This window comes from Podarcis erhardii, assembly GCF_964252035.2.
Source record: "Podarcis erhardii genome assembly, chromosome: 1".
Lineage (NCBI taxonomy): Eukaryota > Metazoa > Chordata > Lepidosauria > Squamata > Lacertidae > Podarcis > Podarcis erhardii.
In genome coordinates, this window is record NC_138497.1 from 54,510,196 (window position 1) to 54,531,604 (window position 21,409).

Below are 21,409 nucleotides of genomic sequence, written 5' to 3' on the forward strand. Positions count from 1 at the left end.
TGTCATTTGATGAACTTAACCAGTGAACTGTGGTACGCAGAGTAAGTGCACAGCGGATAGCCAAGAATATTTGCAGTATGATCTTGGCTTTGATGCAAATTCCCAAACCAGCTGCCCAATCCTGAAATGTCTGGACTGCTGTGACCCTCAGAGGAAAACACAGGGCCATGCACCAGGGCAGCAGTTTGAGGATTATGCCACTTCATTATTTAGGCAAAGTTAGAAACCCTTTGCTTGCAAATTAGGCAAATAAAGCCTGGACCATGGGAAGCAAAGAATGCAGCCCCTAATATTTATTCTACCCCATTGTGAAGACATTGAAGCACATGAGGAGGTGACAATATTTTTTAGTAAAAAATAAAATGTATTTTTGCTCACCACCCCCATCTCTGAGCAGGGCAAGAGTCCAGGGGTTCCAGGCACCCAGGGCTTGTTTTTCCTTTTGGAAAATGAGGCACAGCTGAGACAGTGCAATTATTATATAAGGTTTATTTACATATAAATACAACCTGAGCCTATATGGAGGAGTTAACAGTATTACTACCCCAAGAGATTCTGGCTTCTCCCATAGCCACAGCAGTCTTGGACATAAGCAGACACCAACCATTGCTCTCAAACATTGCTCTCTGGCTGTCTCTCCAGCCTGCTGCTTACTAACTCAGTTGCATAACTCCTAACTGCAATCTTCAACTCTAACTTAAAACACTGGCATTATCTTTTAGAATTGATTCTCGGTTAAGGGACGGAGGGAGGGATTTGCCCTTGATCCTTTGTCATCCTAATCACCTATTCCTTCCAGGCTATCAGCTCATGCAGGAGGCTAGTCCTGACTTAATTAGCTGTTGATACATGTTGATTGCAGACTGTCTAGTACACAGCTCAAATACACACATGGGTCTAGCCCAGTTTTAACACTCAATGCCTTCATTCAATTCTAACACTAGATTGATCTGGAATTTAGAGTGCCTTGCACACACAAGAAGAGATAAAACTTTCATAGAATGTCTATAGAGGACCCACTGAATGTAGGAGAATCCATATTGTGCACGTAGTCCTTAAAACCACTTGTGCATGACTGATACATCTAGGGTCACATGACAATATGGGGAGGTGGCATGAACTGGAACATTGTGCCCAAAATGGCCAGGCTAGGGCTGTGTTTGGCCGTACCTGAATATACATCCGAGTGCCTTGTTTTCCTGCTCAGGATCCCTGAGGTCAACAACTGGAGCTGAGAACACTGAAGGCCAACTAAATTGGGGTAAAAGTACTGTTTCACTGACCATGGAAAGCCAGAATGCCAGTGTTTATACAATGGTTGGCCAGTCCTGATCCTCATACTACGTATTCACCAATAGCAGGGGCTGATAATGCATACCCCTTTTCCTTTGCACACATGAAGAGCACTCTGCAGCCCAGCTAGGTTTTAGCTAGCTCATCATTTAGGTCCCAGTGTCAGACCATGTGCTAACCATTTTAAACCCTGGAATTCCTGGTGGACAGCAGTACGTCTATATAGGACAGAGTACAGATGCCAATAGACATTCAGTGAAGGGCCATAGCTGAGTGATCAAGTGACTGCTTTGTACACAGAAGGTTGCAGGTTCAATGCCTTGTAGGGCTGGGAATATTCCATATCTGAAACCCTACAGAGATGCTGCCAGTCGGTGTAGATCAGTGGTGGACCTTGGCACCACAAATTTCAGTGGTGCCCTATGTGATGACAAAATACACCCCCTGCCTTCCTCTTTGATATGTAGATGAACTCATAAAATAATATTAGCCTATTCTGATATATATATATATATATATATATATATATATATATATATATATATTTGCTTTCGTAGATTTTCACGGGTACAGGAATGCAGGTTTTGGTGTCCTCGGGTGTCTTCCCGTGTAAAAGTTGGGGTGTCTAGGCGACGTTTCGACGAGGTCTCACTCGTCATCTATATATATGCATGCCACCAAGAAATCCCACAAACCTTAGCTGCAGGCTTCTTATAGTTAGCAGAAGCATTTCTCCTTATATGTAGATAATTCCACATTGGCTTTTCACAAATCCCATTTGAAGCATTGATGTCTCTTTTATTTGTCCTCTAAGCTTTGCAGTTCCGATCAGCAAAATTGCTATTTCACTGATTTTGTTTATTAAATGAATTAATGAGTGTGGAATATTGAAGAGTCTCTTCTTTTATTGCTTTCAGGTACTTAACCTCAGTGATCCTTGTGATCCGTTGAGCCTTTTAAATTACAATAACTAACAAATACCAGCAGGAGGGAACTAAATACCCTCTGCCTTGACAGCTGACATCAGAATCAATTCCTGTCCACAAGCCTGCTTTGATTGCCAGCTACTCCTGTTTCGTAAGTCAGTAGTCTTTGTAGAGAGGCTGTTCAGTTGCAGCTTGAAACTTCTGGCAGAGTATGGTTTCACATGATGTATCACCATTTTACTAAAACTTGTATTTTGTATCCATACTTCGTAATAGGTGTACAGATTGAGATGGGTGCGTACTTAGGGTTAAAGGTAAAGGGACCCCTGACCATTAGGTCCAGTCGTGACTGACTCTGGGGTTGCAGCACTCATCTCGCTTTATTGGCCGAGGGAGCCGGCGTACAGCTTCCAGGTCATGTGGCCAGCATGACTAAGCTGCTTCTGGCGAACCAGAGCAGCACACAGAAACACCGTTTACCTTCCCACCGGAGTGGTACCTATGTATCTACTTGCACTTTGACGTGCTTTTGAACTGCTAGGTTGGCAGGAGCAGGAACCGAGCAACAGGAGCTCACCCCGTCACGGGGATTCGAACTGCCAACCTTCTGATCGGCAAGTCCTAGGCTCTGTGGTTACAAGGTTATTATAATACTATGAGTTATCATTGATAGGAAAATCCATTTTAACTGGATTCAAACATCATCACTGCAAATAATAGTTGGCCTACCTACAATGCCTTGCTGCTAGACCTATGCAGAACCACAAGAACAGGCTCTGTGTAGTGTGAGAAAGGGAGCAATGGCAAGTGCACCACACATTGAAGAATGAGATTCATTTTCTCCTAATTCTTGGCTTCTGTTGCAATAGGGCACACTTAGGACCAAGTGAGAGATCATCCTGAAAGCAAATGGAATGAAGAAACCTGGTAAGAACATTAATGTTATTGTGCTATCTTGAGAGTTAGGATTATCTCATGGACAGAGATAATGAACCTGGATAGCTAGATTTTATGATGTGTTAATGATGTAATCATACAACCCTGTTGTAATGAGTGGTCCAAAAGCTACACAGTGATCTAGAAGGCAATTAAAATAATTGACTAGGCTAGTCAGATATCATCAGCTGTAGAGTGAAGACACAAAAAGGCACAAGGGAGAACCTATGAACTTTTTATATTCCAGATCATGGGGAGAACTCCCTGGTTGGACAGAGTTGCACTAGAACCTAAAGTAACAACCCAGCCCAGCAATTTCTTCAATGTGTATCCTGGTGGATCATCACATGGAATGAAAATACAAAGTTTTGAAGGATCCTACTTGTATCTTCTGAAACTCCTTGTGTGTGTTCAGATATATCTGAAACATCATCACCACAAAATATAGCCATCAGCATGGCAAATGTGATCTCCTGAGCTTAGGAAAGGGTGCCTTTTGATGGGTTTGTGTGACTAGGCCTGGTCATGCTTTCTATGTGAGAACTCCTTAAGACGCTGAAGGCAGAACTAGACATTACATTTGAAACTGGTGGTACTGCAAAGGGTTTGTTCCTCTCCCTCTGTAATTTTCAGGCATGCTAGCCCATGTTGTAATGCCATCATGTACCTACCGACAGTGGCCAGTGATATGGGATGCAGAATTGCACAATCTGATAATGTAACAACACAGCTAAGTGGGCCTGTTACTTATATTGGATGATACCCAACAAAGTGTTTTCTCAAGCACAAGGACTTCTCAAGCACAAGGACTCTCCTCCTCCTGTGAACTCCTTGAATCTGTTCTGGACGTTCATGGAGAGTATGGCCCACCCCCTGGCAGGCCATGCAACCCAGCCATTGACTGGATCACCCCCGTGGTCCAGCCACAACACTATCCACTGTAGAAGGTGAATGGACTTAGTTGTACCAAATGTTTTAATAATCTGTTAGTAATACTGAGGTTCTATACAAATCATCCAGCTATATATTTTATCATACTAATTACTCATTACTACAAAGCTTGAATCTTTTTACAAGCCTACCAACACAAGGACTACAGTCTGCTAATGATTTTCTTGTTTGTACCCATATCGTTTATTTAATCATATATTGGCTCCAACTTATTATGATGTATCTTTCAGAATTTTAAAAAGCCCCCTACTATGTTCTCAATTTGCACATATAATATACAATCCTATACGTATTCAGAAGTAAGTTGAGTCAGCCTTGCTCCAATATGCAGTAAGTATGTGCAGGATTGCAACCACAGTTTCTTTTCTTCCTTCCTCATTTAGAATTTCAATAAGAAAAAACACATCTTTCCTACATCTGCATTTTTTCCTTAGATTATGTGCATTAGATTTTCATCACTATGGGGTTTCCTTTTAAAGAAAAAATATAGTTAGTTCTTTAGTACACTAGTTTATGTTCTGTTACAAGCAGAAAATATCATAAAACAAACAGTACAGAAATGTCCCTCTGCTTTAGCATACTGGAATATACTCGGAAAAAGACCATTAAAATAAAAAGCAATGCTAAAGCAATATATTTAAGCAACTTGCTCCTTTTTGCTTTAGCATGAATATCAAATGTCACTAAGAGCATTTCTTGGTGTGGCGGATGGTGATTTTGAAGAATGTGAATAATTGTCTCGTTGGTTTCATCTGATATGAAGGCCGCTACTTATTTCTTTTCAGAATACCTTTGGGATAGCATTAACCTTCTCTTCTTCAAAAGGACAGTAATTCAGATCTATTAGAAAGAATTCCTCAGGGGTGCTGTTGAGCTGTGCATTCAGATGCAGGGAAATTGACTAGATCGAAAATAGGAAAATGATGAATTTAACTTTTATAATATACAATTTATACAGATCCCCCCACAGCATTCACACATACACACATACCCTCCTACACTTCCAGTCCAATTATGGGCTCTTTGAATGTGAAATCATCTGAATCCCTAAACGGCTTCAGCCCAGTATACCTGAAGGAGCGTCTCCACCCACATCGCTTAGCCAAGACACTGAGGTCTTCCTCCAAGGGTCTTCTGCTGGTTCCCTCACTGCGAGAAGTGAAGTTACAGGGAAACAGGCAGAGGGTCTTCTCGGTAGTGATGCCCTCTCTGTGGAATGCCTTCACTTCGGATGTCAAGGAGATAAAGAATTACACAACTTTTAGGAGACATCTGAAGGCAGCCCTGTTTTGGGAGGGTTTTTTGAGAGTGCCTGGGGAGGTCCAGTCAGATGAGTGGGGTATAAATGATAAAATTATTATTATAATCCTGATGAAATAACATGTGTGCAAATGGGTACTGTATGTGTTGGTTCCAGGGCTGCATATGCATCGCTGTGTGTGTTTGTTTACATGGTGATCACTGATATTAGCTTTTGGGGAGGCTGAACGTAAACCCCTCTTTCCCCCTTACTAACTGAAGTTGGAAAGGACCCAAGATTATCAATATTTCTCTAAACAAATCCATGAAAATGGTAAACAATTTCCCCTTTTCCTCTATAGAAAAAAAATAATCTCATCCCACATAACCTTCCACACATCAGATACTGTGTAATAGTGCTGTTCTGTCTCCAGTGCTTTTTCCTAGGGAAAGAAAATGAAGGTACACTTAACCTGTCCTTACTCCTTGGTGAGCTCTGGGGATTCTTACAGCACCGATAATGCTTTTAAGTAACATTTAACTGGATTTAAACAGCAAGGAAGCGTCCTATTTGCAGCAGTGTAATGCTCTCCCAAGCTACTCTTCAGAATGAAGTTAAATTGAGGGTAAAAACACATCCCAAGCTAATTAAAAATTGATTAAAGCTTTCCAAACAATTTAAATATGAATGCTACTTATTTCCAAGGTTTCCCTTCTTAAACAGTTGTGCTGGGCCTTTACACTTAAGTACACGGCTGTAATTTGATAGCATAAAATGTAACAGGAGAATGGAAATTAACTATACTAGGTACATTCCAGCAAACATTAGAGTTATTTTATACTATGTGACACACTGAAGGGGCAGGATGAGGAAACAGAATTCTGGACATGCTCCTGGTGTAGGTCTGCAATATTTCCAGTTCTTCCCCACTCCATCATTTGTTCCTTATCTTATTAAAAATGTATACATATTCATGCCTTTCTGAATAATATCCACATTCTGTTGAGCATCTGGTTTTTGTTCATGATTCCTGATCCAGAAATGATTCCATGCATGATTCAGACATGATTCCATACATAATTCCTGATCATGCATGAGGAAGCCTACTTCGTTTTATTGGATCATGTGCAGATGTAAATAATATTCTACATACAATTCAATTTGACTGAGTTGTGCACAATTACACACATAAAAACTGTTTTTACATGATAGTAATAAACACTAATCACCATAGATACATAATTTATTTTGAAATTTCACGCCCCTTTTATGGATGAGTGAATTTCATGGAATCATAGTTCCATTATCACGCAATCACATTGATTTCTTTTTCCGCTGCTCTTGAATCAATGTGCATATGTACAGTTGCACATTGCAAACCTGTAAGAAAGGGAGAAAGGAGGCAGGGGAGAGAGATGGATGTGGAAAACTGCAGCAGACTGCACATGTGAGTGGTCTTTGCATTGAAAAGGAATAGTTTTTGCTTTTCCTTTAGAAAGAGAAAAAGTATAAACGTTTAAAACTGGTATAAAAAGATAATACCGAGTATACCATTCTTCCTGCCCTATATTGACAGGTTTGTAGGATTGCCATGTGTCCTCTTTTTCCAGGACATGTCCTCTTTTTCATGGGTAGAGTTGTCATAGTGATCCATAATTAAAGTAGAAGATGGTAAATAAAGGTGTCCTCTTTTTTGCTCTTCAAAATATGGCAACCGTAGTAGGCAGACAAAATAGTCAGCCATTAGCTACGAGGAAATTGCTTAATGAATGCAGATATTTCAAACCATAGGAGCAAAAATCTTGCCTGCAAAATTCCATATCTGCTCCTTGACATAGATGGATTTGATTCTCATTTACAGCCCTGTATTGAATGATGTGTTCTCTATGCTGCTATCAGGCTTCCTACTGCCTCAAAGCCAAGTTGTAGTTCAGGCATTTCACTGAAAGCCCATCCTTCACCGTAATATTGATTGGAACCTTGTTCAGTATTACTGCATGCCAGACAAGCTACTTAGGGAACGTCCTGACAGAAGATGGAAAATCAACATTGTGTGCTGAGGGTTCTCTGTTTGCAATTCAGACTAAACGCAATAACACACTCATCATAATTTCCTTTAAGCGTTGGCTCAGGCACTTAGATCTTGCAAGCTGAAACCATCATTGTGGACTATTGTTTCCTGAAGCAGCATGACTCTATGTGATGGTATTCCATTCATCCATTGTATCATTCATCTATTTGTAAGGGTAAGCTTATTATAGGAGCCTTTACCAGCCATTACTTTACCTTGGATCTCAGTTGCCTGGGCTCCTTTCATTCTTTTATCACTCCTTTCATTCTTTTAAATATCTCACACATTGCTTCGATCTGACATTTCATATCTCCCTTTACTGTTTCCCCACACGGTTGATTATGTAACACATCCAGTAACATTTTAAACCTTGGGAATTCTAGGACAACACCAAAGAGTTGTTGTCACACATCAGCTTTAAGGGTGTAGCATCATTTCCAGATGCATTTGTCCCAGGAATATGGCTGGGCTCCTGAGAGCAGCCAGAAAACTGGTTGAAACTTTTTTCGTGGGGTGGGCGAGAGTTAAAAAAAGGAAGGAATGAAAATTTATTTTTTAAAAAATCAGCCACCTCATATTAAAGATTTAGGGTGGGAGAGTGCTAGAGTCCTGTCTAGTCTTGCTACATGGGATCAATTCCAATCTGTTACCTCCAAGGATGTGGACAGGCTGCTTGGACAAGTGAAACCGACCACCTGTCTCCTTGATCCTTGCCCATTCTGGCTAATAAAAGCGATCCGGGAAGGGCTGGGCGATGGGCTTCGTGGGGTGGTGAATGCTTCCCTCTGTGAGGGAGCCTTCTCAGACCCGCTGAAAGAGGCGGTTATTAAACCTCTTCTTAAAAAAACATCTTTAGACCCAGCCAATATGGCGAGCTATTGCCCAGTCTCAAATCTACCATTCTTGGACAAGATGATTGAGTGGGTGGTTGCTGAACAACTCCAAGCATGCCTGGAGGATCCAGACCATTTGGATCCCTTCCAATCGGGTTTCAGGCCTCACCATGGGACTGAAACGGCCTTGGTCGCGCTGGTTGATGATCTCCGGCGGGCTAGGGACAAAGGTGAGAGCTGTTTCCTAGTTCTGCTGGATCTCTCAGTGGCCTTTGACACCATCAACCATAACGTCCTTCTGGACTGTCTAGAGGGGCTGGGAGCTGGGGACACTGTTATACGGTGGTTCCGCTCCTTTCTCCTGGGCTGTGTCCCCCAAGTGGTGTTGGGGGATGAGTGTTCAGACCCCTGGGCTCTCACTTGTGGGGTGCCTCAGGGTTCCGTCCTCTCCCCCATGCTTTTTAATATCCATATGAAGCCACTGGGAGAGATCATCAGGGGGTTTGGGCTGGGTGTTCATCAGTATGCAGAGGACATGCAGCTCTACCTCTCTTTTAAATCAGAACCAGTGAAGGTGGTGAAGGTCCTGTGTGAGTGCCTGGAGGCAGTTGGAGGATGGATGGCAGCTAACAGATTGAGGCTGAATCCTGACAAGACAGAAGTACTGTTTTGGGGGGACAGGGGGTGGGCGGGGGTGGGGGACTCCCTGGTCCTGAATGGGGTAACTGTGCCCCTGAAGGACCAGGTGCGCAGTCTGGGAGTCATTTTGGACTCACAGCTGTCCATGGAGGCGCAGGTCAATTCTGTGTCCAGGGTGGCTGTCTACCAGCTCCACCTGGTACATAGGCTAAGACCCTACCTGCCCGCAGACTGTCTTGCCAGAGTGGTGCATGCTCTGGTTATCTCCCGCTTGGACTATTGCAATGCGCTCTACGTGGGGCTACCTTTGAAGGTGACCTGGAAACTGCAATTAATCCAGAATGCGGCAGCTAGACTGGTGACTGGGAGTGGCCGCCGGGACCACATAACACCGGTCCTGAGAGACCTACATTGGCTCCCAGTATGTTTCTGAGCACAATTCAAAGTGTTGGTGCTGACCTTTAAAGCCCTAAACGGCCTCGGTCCTGTATACCTGAAGGAGCATCTCCACCCCCATCGTTCAGCCCAGACACTGAGATCCAGCGCCGAGGGCCTTCTGGCAGTTCCCTCATTGCGAGAAGTGAGGTTACAGGGAACCAGACAGAGGGCCTTCTGGGTAGTGGCGCCCACCCTGTGGAACACCTCCCTTCAGATGTGAAGGAAATAAGCAGCTCTCCTATCTTTAAAAGATATCTGAAGGCAGCCCTGTTTAGGGAAGTTTTTAATATTTAATTCTGTATTGTTTTTAACACTTGATTGGGAGCCACCCAGAGTGGCTGGGGAAACTCAGCCAGATTGGGGGGGGGGTATAAATAATAAATTATTATTATTATTATTATTATTATTATTATTATTATTATTATTATTATAGAAATTCTTCAGTTTTTCCTGCTCTCTAAATAAAATATCCACCCTCCACACTTTTGCAGGGGGTGAACCTGCAGAAATGGAGCTTTCATTTTAAAGAAAGTTATATATAATTCTGGTGCATTGTGGGTCACTAACATGGTGCTCTTAGGTATACATGTGCCCTCATTGGCCCTCACTGGCACCAGCAAGGTTGTCCCATCATGAGTTGAAAAAAGGCTTGAAAGAAGTTTTCTTTATCCAATAAGAGGCTTTTTAAAAAGCCAAATTGAAAATAAAAATAGGGGGAGGCAATTTTGAGAAGGGTTATAGTTGGGGATGGGAGAGTTGTCCTTCATATATGGTGCTCATGACAGAGTGTCCAATATGGAAACGTGATCACAGGCGTAAAATGCTTGGCAACCCATATGTATCTTATATAAGAGCCATACTTCACTTGCTGCCTTTTTTCCACAAGCTATTGTAAGTCTGACTAATATGCAAGGAAATAACACTCATTCTCCTTCTGTCCTTCTTCATTCAGATCTATAACTAACTTGAGGAACTGACAAAGTAATTTCTTATCAATCATTGTAAAATTTATTTTTCTTTCCGACTTATTTCTCTGCCAACTCCCGTACGGAATGGGAGAGGGAGGTACATCAGTTTCACTAATGCATTCTGATCTTCTCTCTCTATACTCTTCTCTCAAAAGCTGGATATAAAGCATAACATATGTGCTTTGGTTTGCTCCATTGTGCACAGTTAAATGTAGGGACACTTGAAACCCTTCAGGTCAGAAACTAATAATAAGTTCCAGAGATTGGAATGAGATGTATGAATGAATGTAGTTATGATGACGACGACAATGATTTCAAACCCTGCCTTGCACCATAAAGTTCCAAGGTGAATTACACAATGTAAAAATACTAAAAACAGGTAAAACATTTTACAATCATGACAACAGGGTTGGTATCTATCTGTTGGTCTCTCTGATGTCAAAGGTCAGGGCAAGTTCAGCATATGATGAAAGCTATATAATAAAGATGTCAGATGCACCTCTGTTGGGAAGGACTTCCACAACTTTTTGGCTACCACAAAGAATTCCACCTCCTGGGCCGCCACCATCCCTGAATGTCTGAGGATAATGGAATTGCCAAGAGGACCTGATATTTTAGTCCAAAAGGGAGCTCTTATTACCCATCCTTTAGCTCAAAAAATGATACCTCCTTGTGATTTACATAACACAATTCAAAATTAAAACCTGCTGCCATTACAGGGCATGTGCCAGGACCTCACAATATCCCTCAAAGATAGGTTTGTGCCACAGAAAGGGTATCCTATGACCTTTGGCTTGCTCTTCAGAATGTGGGGTTCCACTCTGTAGAGATAGCAGGGACATTTCCTAGGCTTCTGCCGAGTAAAACCTCTCTCCCTCCTGCTCCCCAACCCTGTTTAGTAATGGAAGGGGAATAGCAAAAGATGGTGGGGTGAATTTCCTTCAGTGGCCCCAGGTGTCCAAAATATAAGAAAACTGGGTGATGATACAGGTCACGTTGTCAAGCTCCTGCTCTATGTGTGTTGGTCTGTTATCCCAAACCAAAGTATTTGGGAGGTGGTGTGACCCCACCTCTGCAGGCTTTTCATTCAATGCCTGCAACTGCCTCCCCCATCTCCTGCCTAAAGGTGAAGAAACTTATCAAAACACTATATTGAAGCTTATTGAGTATCAAAATTAGTGCTAATTGTTCCTAAATGTTCTCAGCAAAGAAGCAATAAATTTACCTCTGTGAAAAAAAGGAGTAAAGCTCTGATAAGATCCAACTCCCTCCTTTTTTGTTTGTGGGCAGAACTGAAATGACCAAAGTAACCACTAACCTAGACCAGGAGTCAGCAAACTTACTGCGCCTCGGGCTAGTGTCTCCAGTGCCAATTGTGCGGAGGGACGGAGGGCGGGGGAGCGCATGCGCACACGCGATTTCCAGTGCACTTCCAGGTCGGAGAAGCACCGAAAATAGATTGTGCGCATGTGCATGGGCCTCCTCCAACCCGGATGTGCACTGGAAATAATGCTTGCGCATGCGCACAAGCTATTTTCAGTGCTCCTCTGACCTGGAAGTGGGCAGGTGTGCAGCGCAGGTAAGAGTGGACGGCAGCAGTGGGGTTGCCGCAGGCCAGATAAACAAGTCCCTCAGACCTTATCCGGCCCGCGGGCCTTAGTTTGGGGACCCCTGACCTAGACAGTAGAATTCTGTTGGCACAAGATTATGTCAGCATTCTTAGAATAGAATAAAGGGCTGAACTCATAGGGACCCATTTCAAACCAGATGAATACCATCTCATGAACTTATAAAAGAAATGTTATCTATGGGCTTACTTAATATTGGCTTTTAAGGGATTGACTACAGTATTGATTATTATTATGAAAACTGGTATATGTGCAATATTTTTTCCTAGAGACTAATTGCTATATATAAAAAGTGAACTATGTGTTTTATAGATTTTGGGGGAATTAACCACAATATAAGGATTTAAGGAAAAGTGTAATATTTGATAAGTATAATTACAGCAGGAACCTTTCTATAAAGAGGAAAGTATAAATTACAGAAGAAAAGGAGAGAGGGAACACTTGGCTTTATTGCAATCTTTTTAAAGAAATTAAGACACCCTATGGATGCAAGAAGTGCAAAGAACCAAAGAATCAAAACTCAGACAATCTGAGAGGTTTGAATTCATAAAAGTATTGAGAGATGAACTAATAAGTTTCAAAAATGAAATCAATGAAATATTTGGTGCTGGTGAAAGAAAGAGAATATAGTCAGAGAGAGAAAGTGTGAGTCAACGAGTATTAGAGCGCTAGCAATTACAAAGGATTTAAAAATATGTAATGGGCATACTAAAAACAGTTAAAAGGAGCAGATGAATTTTGAAGCTGTTGTAAGAAAACCCAAAGATGTAAATGAAAGAGAATAAGAAATGAGATGAAAATCGAGGGTAATGGAAAGGAGATCATAATGAAAACCCAGATGAAGCATTAGGCTAAAAGGTTGGTGATAGCAATCTCTTCCAGCTTGCTCTGCTTGCGGGCTGAGAAGTTGAAACTCCTTTTTTGTTTTTGCTGTACTGATGGTGGTCCTTAGGTGGCAACTATGGTCATTCTCTCACAAAGAAACTTGCCTAACTAGTTGAACAATGGCCCCCCTTAGATTTTAACCTTTGTTGGATCCAGAACCCTAGGAATTAGAAAGGACTCAGGCATCATACAGATTGACCCTACCCCAAACTCACAAGGGTATATTATGTATGTAGAGATGTATAAATAAAACACCATATATAGACTTACAGTGAGTGTAACATGTTGTTCAGCTCTAAGAGGAGGAATCCTGTTCTTACTGATGTATTCTGGTCTTCTCCTCTGCTCCATCTGTGTTCATTGCCACTGTTATAATTACATCTCCTTTCTGTCTTGGAGAGCTGACCTAGGTAGCCTCTAGATTGTACAGTGGTACCTCAGGTTACATATGCTTCATGTTACATACACTTCAGGTTACAGACTCCGCTAACCCAGAAATAGTGCTTCAGGTTAAGAACTTTGCTTCAGGATGAGAACAGAAATCGTGCGGCGGCGGCGCAGCAGCAGCGGGAGGCCCCATTAGCTAAAGTGGTGCTTCAGGTTAAGAACAGTTTCAGGTTAAGAACGGACCTCCAGAACAAATTAAGTACGTAACCAGAGGTACCACTGTAAGTATTTTGCTGGAGGAATTCAAGTGCATACCACAGCTTTAGGTTTGCATAATTAAAGGGGGTTAATGCTCTGTCACCAGGGGACAGCAAATCAACTTTTTAAAAAAGTGATTAGGAAAGTAATGGGGAATTGCACTGAAAAAGTGTGGGGTGAATTAATGACCAATGGGAAGATGCATAAGCATTGCACAAGCAAATCAGGATGAATGTTCATTGTTGTATAACTTTCCTCCAAGCAACAATGCTCAGAACAAATGCTCAATAAAGACCAGGTGTAGCCTAATTGCCGTCTCAGCTTTGTGTAAGCAAACATGGATGAATGCTCAATAAACAGGTTATCTGAAGGACCCCTAATATTGAAAGAGGTTCTTTATGCTCTGGAAAGCCTTTACTCAGGGTGTAAACAAGAGAAGACCACCAGTTTTTACCTAAAACATCTAACAGTGATGGAAAAATAACCCTGTGCTGGGTTCACTTCAGTTGCCAGTCCCAGTTATTAAGTTTTCAGTAGCAACTGGGTGCCTTGCACTTGGCACTCCTTCTGAAGGCCTAGGGCATTTTATTTTGGAAAAAAACAACAGCCCTGTGTAGTCTGAGATCTACTCCTTATAATGTTTCATTATCCCACTAGTCGTGACAGTATTTATTGAAGGAGTCTCACAGTTTGTGCTAAGAAGGAAAGCTGTCAACTTGTGTGGGAGAGAGCTGGTGTCAATCCCATCTTCTCATTCTTCATCTTTCTGCTGATGAAAACAGTATTTTGGGGGGTATTTTCAAGGCACATGAAAGCCATTTTAGAGCCTAGTCTGTTCCCTGACACGGGAGGAATATTCCTTTAAACTATCCCCTCCCCCACCCATTAAAAATAAACACTTTGGCACAAATATTGCCCTCGAGGACTTTGTCTAGCAGCTCATTTTTCTTTTGAAGGGGTCTCTATTTTACGCTCCACTCCTTTTGGTCTTTGTAAGCCTGTGGGCAGGGACCATCTTGTTTTTATAGGTCTTATGTAAGCCTTTTTTGGCTGAAGAATGGAGTTAAAAATGCCTTTGATAAATAAATAAATACACACACTTCAGGCAACCAAAATTTCCCAAGGCTTTCATAAGGCTCTACCCACAACATCTCCTCATTTGAATATGGCCCATAAAGGGTAATAACTGCTTCATCATTTGGCTTGCCCCCGCTACCAAATGCCCACAATGTTTGCTGGTGCATTTTGGATTCTTTTTGCCACACAGAATTAATGTGGCCGACAACTTAAAATCTCAAAAGGGACCCTGCTGTAAATTGTCCGGTTTGTCATGTGAGGGAATTGTGGTTGTAAATGAGCAATGAATAACTAAAGGGGCAAGCATCACTTTTTGTGGGTTCGTATACTACACTATAAAAAGATGTAGTTTCTCTGTCATAAAATCCATCAAAGTTTCTCAGCAGCTCCATATTTTTATATGTCTTCACAACTGTGAGCAGATGCCTCTGCATATGTTCCTTGATTTTATGCCTACATTACAATTGTATCAAAGCACTTCTAGCTGTGCAGGCACATTTTTTATCCACCTCCAACCTTCTGTTGCTGGAAGAGTCAGTGCAGCTGATGGAAGAGAGATCGGATAATGGGGGTAATTTAGAGAATGTGTGGCCCAAGCCTCTCCCAGAAGCACAAAGCTGTCTGCCCTGTTATATATTGTGGCAGCCAAGATCCGCTTCCCAAGGCCATTGTATAGAGAGAATTTCATGCAACTCGTTTCTGCCAAAGATCTTGTGAAATGCTTGAACTAGTTTTACAGAAGCACCGGTTGTTTATTCCTCTGCAGAAATGAAACCTCAACTAGGAAGCACAGCACATTAGCTATTTAACCACAATAAAGAGCCACTCAGTCACAGTCTCAAGGTCAATTCAGTTGTCACATTCAGTTGTCACACTTATCCGGTACAGCAGATGTACGAATCACTTCTAGCGCTTTGCGCTCATTAATAAGGCAATGCTTGAACTGATGATACATGAATCTCACCCACAGTCAGATCCATGTCATCCATTCCTGGCTCATCTGTGCAAGAATGTGACTTGTTCTGTCTCTATTTAATGTGCATTATTTTGCAATCAACCACATTAGGTATATTAGTACTGCATTCTTATGTGGAAGACTGAACATGAAAGCTGTGATTTGCCCTGACCAGCTGGTTATAGCATGATTCGGCAGGATTTGAAGTTGAACATTGCACAGCTCAGTGAGATTTAAGCCTCGATCCAATTCCAATGCTCTGTCTGCTGGTTTTGACCACAAAAAATATACCATATTGGTCTGAATATAAGCCTCACTCCCCCCCCCCCAAATTCCGACCATGAAAAGTTAAAGTGTGGCTTAAATTTGTGACCTTACAAAATTTGGCTTTTATGATATCACTGCTGAAACAGACATATGGTAAAACACAACGGGTGTGAGTGCCTGTGAAATTTTAAGGGAGCGGCTTTTATTTGGGTATTGTCTTTTTTTCTCCCCCCCCCCCTTGAATTTTAAAGGTGCGGCTTATATTTGGGCCAATATGGTACTGGTTGTGAAATGCTCTTTGGACATCTGCAGATACTGAACTGTGGTAGGATTCACCATTCCAAAATGATAGACATTAATGATGAGTGGAAAATCTCATTATATTGCTATGCCTATTATCGTTCAAACATTGGATATGATACCTAGTTCATTGAGAAGAAACATTTTCACAAATGTGAGATATGGGAAATCTAGCAGAGTTAGAATTTTCTTCCTAATGTATTTATTTAATGCAAATTAGAACAATGAGAATATATAACAGTAGTAGATCACATTTAAAAATCAAATATCATTCTTCCTCATCAGGAAGCAAGGATAAACATTAATGTACTACCCATGGATATCTGTTGTTTAACATGAATTTTTAAATGTGGCATTTGTACTTCAAAAACCCCTTCTTGTTTCCCACCCAGAGCTTTGAAAATGACATGCAGCATATACTAGAAGCTGATTGTGACGCCCACATATGAGATTCCCTTTGAACTTAAATTCAGATATAACTGAATTATTGGTTGGTTCAAAAACCAAGAATTAGAACAAGAATATTGACTTTAAAATAAGAATCTGATTGAGAAAGCTTTCCATCCCATTCATTTCAGTTTCTCTGGAAAATGTTTTGGTCTTTTGTTTTTTACACGCATGGGCGAAGAATACACTCATACCCTAACAGGCCCATTGCTTTAGGGTGGACAATGGGCATGTACCCTGATTTAGAGAAGGAAAGTCTTCCCTTCGGAGGGCAGTCCCATAAAAATCCAGTTTAAATATTTATTTATTTATTTTAAACTTAAGAAGGAAGAGTGGGCGCTTGAAGTTTGCCACCAACAGTTAGTCCTTGGGAAGCAGACTGAGCAGGCACATGGTACCACTTGTTTGCATTTCCCCCCATGATCCAGAAATGCACTGAATTTCTATTAAAATTATATTAGGTATTTCTGAATTTGTACATATACATCTAAATTAGCTTATGCACATTATTTTGTCCTCTCTTTTTTTGGGCGATGCATTTCCTCTCTCATTTGATGATGCTTAGGAGGCCACTGAAAACCACTTCCTTCTCCAGCACCTCTTCAAAGCAAAACAAAGCAAAACAAAACAAAACAAAACAACCCTCATATTTTTTGATGCAAAATAATCTATCTGGCAGTGTTGATGCTCACTAGAGACGAGGCAGGTCTTTTTTTAGCCTTCTTTCTTGGTCTCTAATGAGCCTGCTCTGTTTCCTCCTCTCTGCCAGTCATGAAGCACCATCGATCAGTTACTTTAGGTGTCTTGTAGAGAAATATAATTTAGTCCAGGCTTGGAACCTGTTACTGAATTCCTGTATTTGTTTGCATTTATAATACCACTTTATTGGTTTTTATGATCCTGCTTTACTGTTCTTAATCTGTGTGTGTTTTGATAAAGAGGTTTCTTTCATTAGAGGAGAAAAACTTACAGCAGTGGGCTGCTAGGGGTGCCATACGCCCGGTAAAAATCTCAACAACTTTTGTGTCCTGAATTTTACTTATAGAAATATGGCAATCCTAGTTGGAACTGAACCCTTTTTCAAAGTAGACCCTCATTCAAAGGTGTCCTGCCCTGACTTGAAGTATGATGAGGCTTTTCAAACTTGGGGAGTTTGTATTCTACTAACTCACTTCCTGCTCTTTAAAGTGAATGTTGGGTGCCAATGCTGAAGTGCGGACAACATTTTTAAGGTAGTAGAGCCCTCTTGATATAAGCTGGACTTTGTCAGGCTTCAAAAATCTGGATTGCACCCATTTGAGTGCTTGTTTCCCTATGCTTCGTTGTGAAAAGGAATATGGGGTATCACGATGCTAATAACTCATTATTGCTTTCAGCTGAAAGAAGCATAAAGGGAACTCGCATGGGAAATCCCACTAATGAGGACTTAAAACATGTCTGTATTCTCGGCTAGTTTTTATTCTTCTCATGCATCTGTTGTTCAGAGTTCAAGGGGGAGGGAGTTGCTGCTCTTGAAACCCATTAAGCTCTAGCTATCAAGTCCCATCTCTTGAGTTAAGTGGTACAGTAATTAAAGCAGTATTTACAATGCAATAAAGGTGAGGCTAATTACTGGCAAATGAGAGCAGGATGATGCTCTGTCCAAGAGGAAACTCATCCTGGATCAGGCCAGACCAATAAATCTTTTAGCTGCCTCATTTGTTAATTATTATCTTCATAATCCCTTTGCAAGTAACGATGATCTAATTTATTACCTCCAAACAGCGAAGCACTGTTTGACGGTGAAGGAATCAGAACACAAACAAATCAGAATTAACAGCAGTAACCCTGCAACCTCTCCTAGCATTTCATTAGCTCACAGTCATCCCTTGGTACCCTTGCTTCTCACCCCCTCAATTCTTCTTCCCTCTCATCCAGTCTAAATTTAGTCTGTAAGCTCCTCGGGACCAAGACCAGCCTTTTGGTTTGTGTTGTGCTACGGTGCTGATAGCACCATAAAATAAAATAAAAGAACTACAATGCTCATGCAATATTCAAATGGTTTTGTTCAAACCAACTGTAATGTAGAAAATTCAGTTCAATGTAAAGGCAAAGTCTCCAAAACTGCAATTATAAGCACACTATGTAGGCTTGCCACGCGTCAGGAAAATTCCTGACACTGGTTTTGGGGAGTAAAAATGGTGTTAGTGGGGAATTTTGCCGAATCGGCAAAGTGTCAGGGAAAACCTGGATGTAGGACAACAGTTTGGGTGGTTTCCTAACAATTTTGCGGGTCTCAGGAATTTTACTTTTTGAAATATGGCAACCCTAACACTAGGGAGTGTGCCCTGTTGGATACAGTGTGTTATACATGAAGAATTGCATTGTAATAATGTCCCATGAGTGCTTTTGGGCGGCTAGGATGTGTGCTTGAAATGTGATAATGCCTCTTGTTTGTCTGGATGGAGGATGAAGATGTGTGTATATGTGTGCGTGCACAGAAAAATATTTGACTTTTGCTTGGCTGCAGTGTAACCTGATGTATAAAACTAAGAGTCACATCCATTGCTCTCTCTATTTTTGCCTCCTGTCCTATCCACTATCACAACTGGTGCTGTAAAGTTGCTGGGGGGTGGTGACCCTTAGGCTGAAAAAGTTCCTCATCCCAGATATATGGCTTGGGGGGGGGGGAACCCTTCTTCTGTAGACTCCAAACCACAGCTCACTTTCTCCTATGGGGCCCATGGGTCTCTCGTTCTGTATCCATGTATGGCTCATGGCTTTCTGCAACAAAAGGGCTCGATGCCTCTTCCCCATGGCTTTAGAAATGCCCTTTCCAATCACCTCTGCTTTCTTCTGCGATGTTGTATAAGGTCTGAAGAGGATATAGCAGCAATGGTGGTCAAAAAGAGGACAGGCAGCCAGGTGTTAAGAGTGTGAGGCATTAGGCAGCTAATTATTTGGAAGAGGCTGTCATGTGTAAGTCTGAGATAAATATGTCATTCATGTGTTTCTCATGCTGGTCATGAGTGTTTAACAAGGAGCATGTGATGATGTTTCCGAAAACATTCATGTGAGATATGAGTAGCTTTGAGTCAAACTCTAGAATAATCGCACCCATGGCTTAGAATTTCTGATTTGGAAAAATGTCCCTTTTTCTTTTGCTTGCTCTGTATCCTTTGAACATACTGCTATCATGTGCAGCCAGTGGCACACACTGCTATCATCTCCACATCTATGAGGGCTAGAATGTTGGTGACTTCTAATGATAGCCCTGTTTTCACAAGCAATACTTTGGACGCTGAATATAGCACAAAACCATATCCTAAGAGTCAGTCAAGGCTAATATATTGCTTTATCTATTACCTATTCCACCAATGTCATGATTATCTTTCATCACTCCCCGTCTTTGCTTCTAGCAATAATGTAAAATAAAATGCATAAAGCTGTTACACTTAGATCAATAGAAATTAAGGATAAAGATAACTTTACTATGACAAGTTATAATGATCTGTTAGACAATTTAGGCCTAACTTTTGTCCACTGGTGACAACTGTGGACAAAGTAGGAATAGCAAAGTAGGAATGGCTTTGTCCTCTCCCTCCGCTAAGGCAATTACTGATAGAAACTGCTCACTATCAATCTGCCACCTCTCCCCTATTCCCTTTTTTATTTTTGTGTGTCTGTTATTGTAGACTGTAAGCCCTCTGGACATCAACCAACACAACTACTTAGATCTAAAATAGTGCATAGCATAAAACCCACAGGCAGGCCATGTTGCACTCCTGGCATGCAATGCTCTCTCTCACCTCATCTCTGCTCCCTTACCACCACAGGAGAAGATTTGTAGGCACAGAGGGGACATTTGCAAATGCACACTGTGGTGAGTAGAGCCTGTTAATCACAGGTGGAAGCCGAGCACAATGTGGGGGGAATTAACATTCTTTTTTACAGGTCTGCGTGCTGGAATGAGTGATGCCTTCCCTGAGCTGCGGAGCCACACCAGGGCAATAAAACATATTTTTCAGGGATGACATACCCAGCCGTGAATCACCAACTGTGATGGCTATTTTATTCTTTTCTACTTTCCCAGCTCCACAACATTATTACCCTTTTGCACTGTCAGATATTAAAATCATATTAACGATCAGGAACTGTATTAAACTGTCAAAAAGTGAAATAATATAGTACCACCACTGAAGGTTAGAGACAGCCCTTGGGTGTAATTCACTAAACTCCAATCTACCTGCTTGATACTCTGGAGATTAAATAGATTGCATTGTTTTCTGGGAGATCAATTGCCATTAAGGTACAGGAGCAGCACACCCCAAATTATGCACAGAGCCTGGCTTATTTTGCTTGGCGTGTCTCTCAGGCAATTGTTACAGGTAGGCAGTATGGCTGCTTTCACATATCAAGTAAAATACTGTGCCATGATAAGTTTGCATGATAAGAAAAGCAGGGCAGCTTGGAAAAGGGTAGAATCTCAGCCAGTTCCCTGGAAGTGTCCCTTCACTGCTAGTGAAACAAAGCTTCAGTGGAAGCTTGGGAAGGGCCATAATGCTCAGTGGTAGAGCAGCTGCTTTGCATATAGAAGGTCTCAGGTCCCCAGCATCTGTAGGTAAGGCTGGGAATGTCCCACATCTGAAACTTCAGAGAGCTGCTGCCAGCCAGCATAGTCATTACTGGGTTACATGGGCTGATGGTCTGACTCAGTATAAGGCAGCTTCCTATGTTCCTATGGTAGTATTCATCCTGGGGGGGCCACTAGGGGGCGCATTGGAAGATGGCTGACAATACCATCTCTCCGACCCACACGGGGTAATTAAGAGGCTGTTATGGGAGTAGGCAGCCTCCCTTGTTGCCCCAAGGAAATGGGGAACACTGCCCTTGCCTGCTGTGCCCATAAATCACCCCCTAATTCGAAAGAA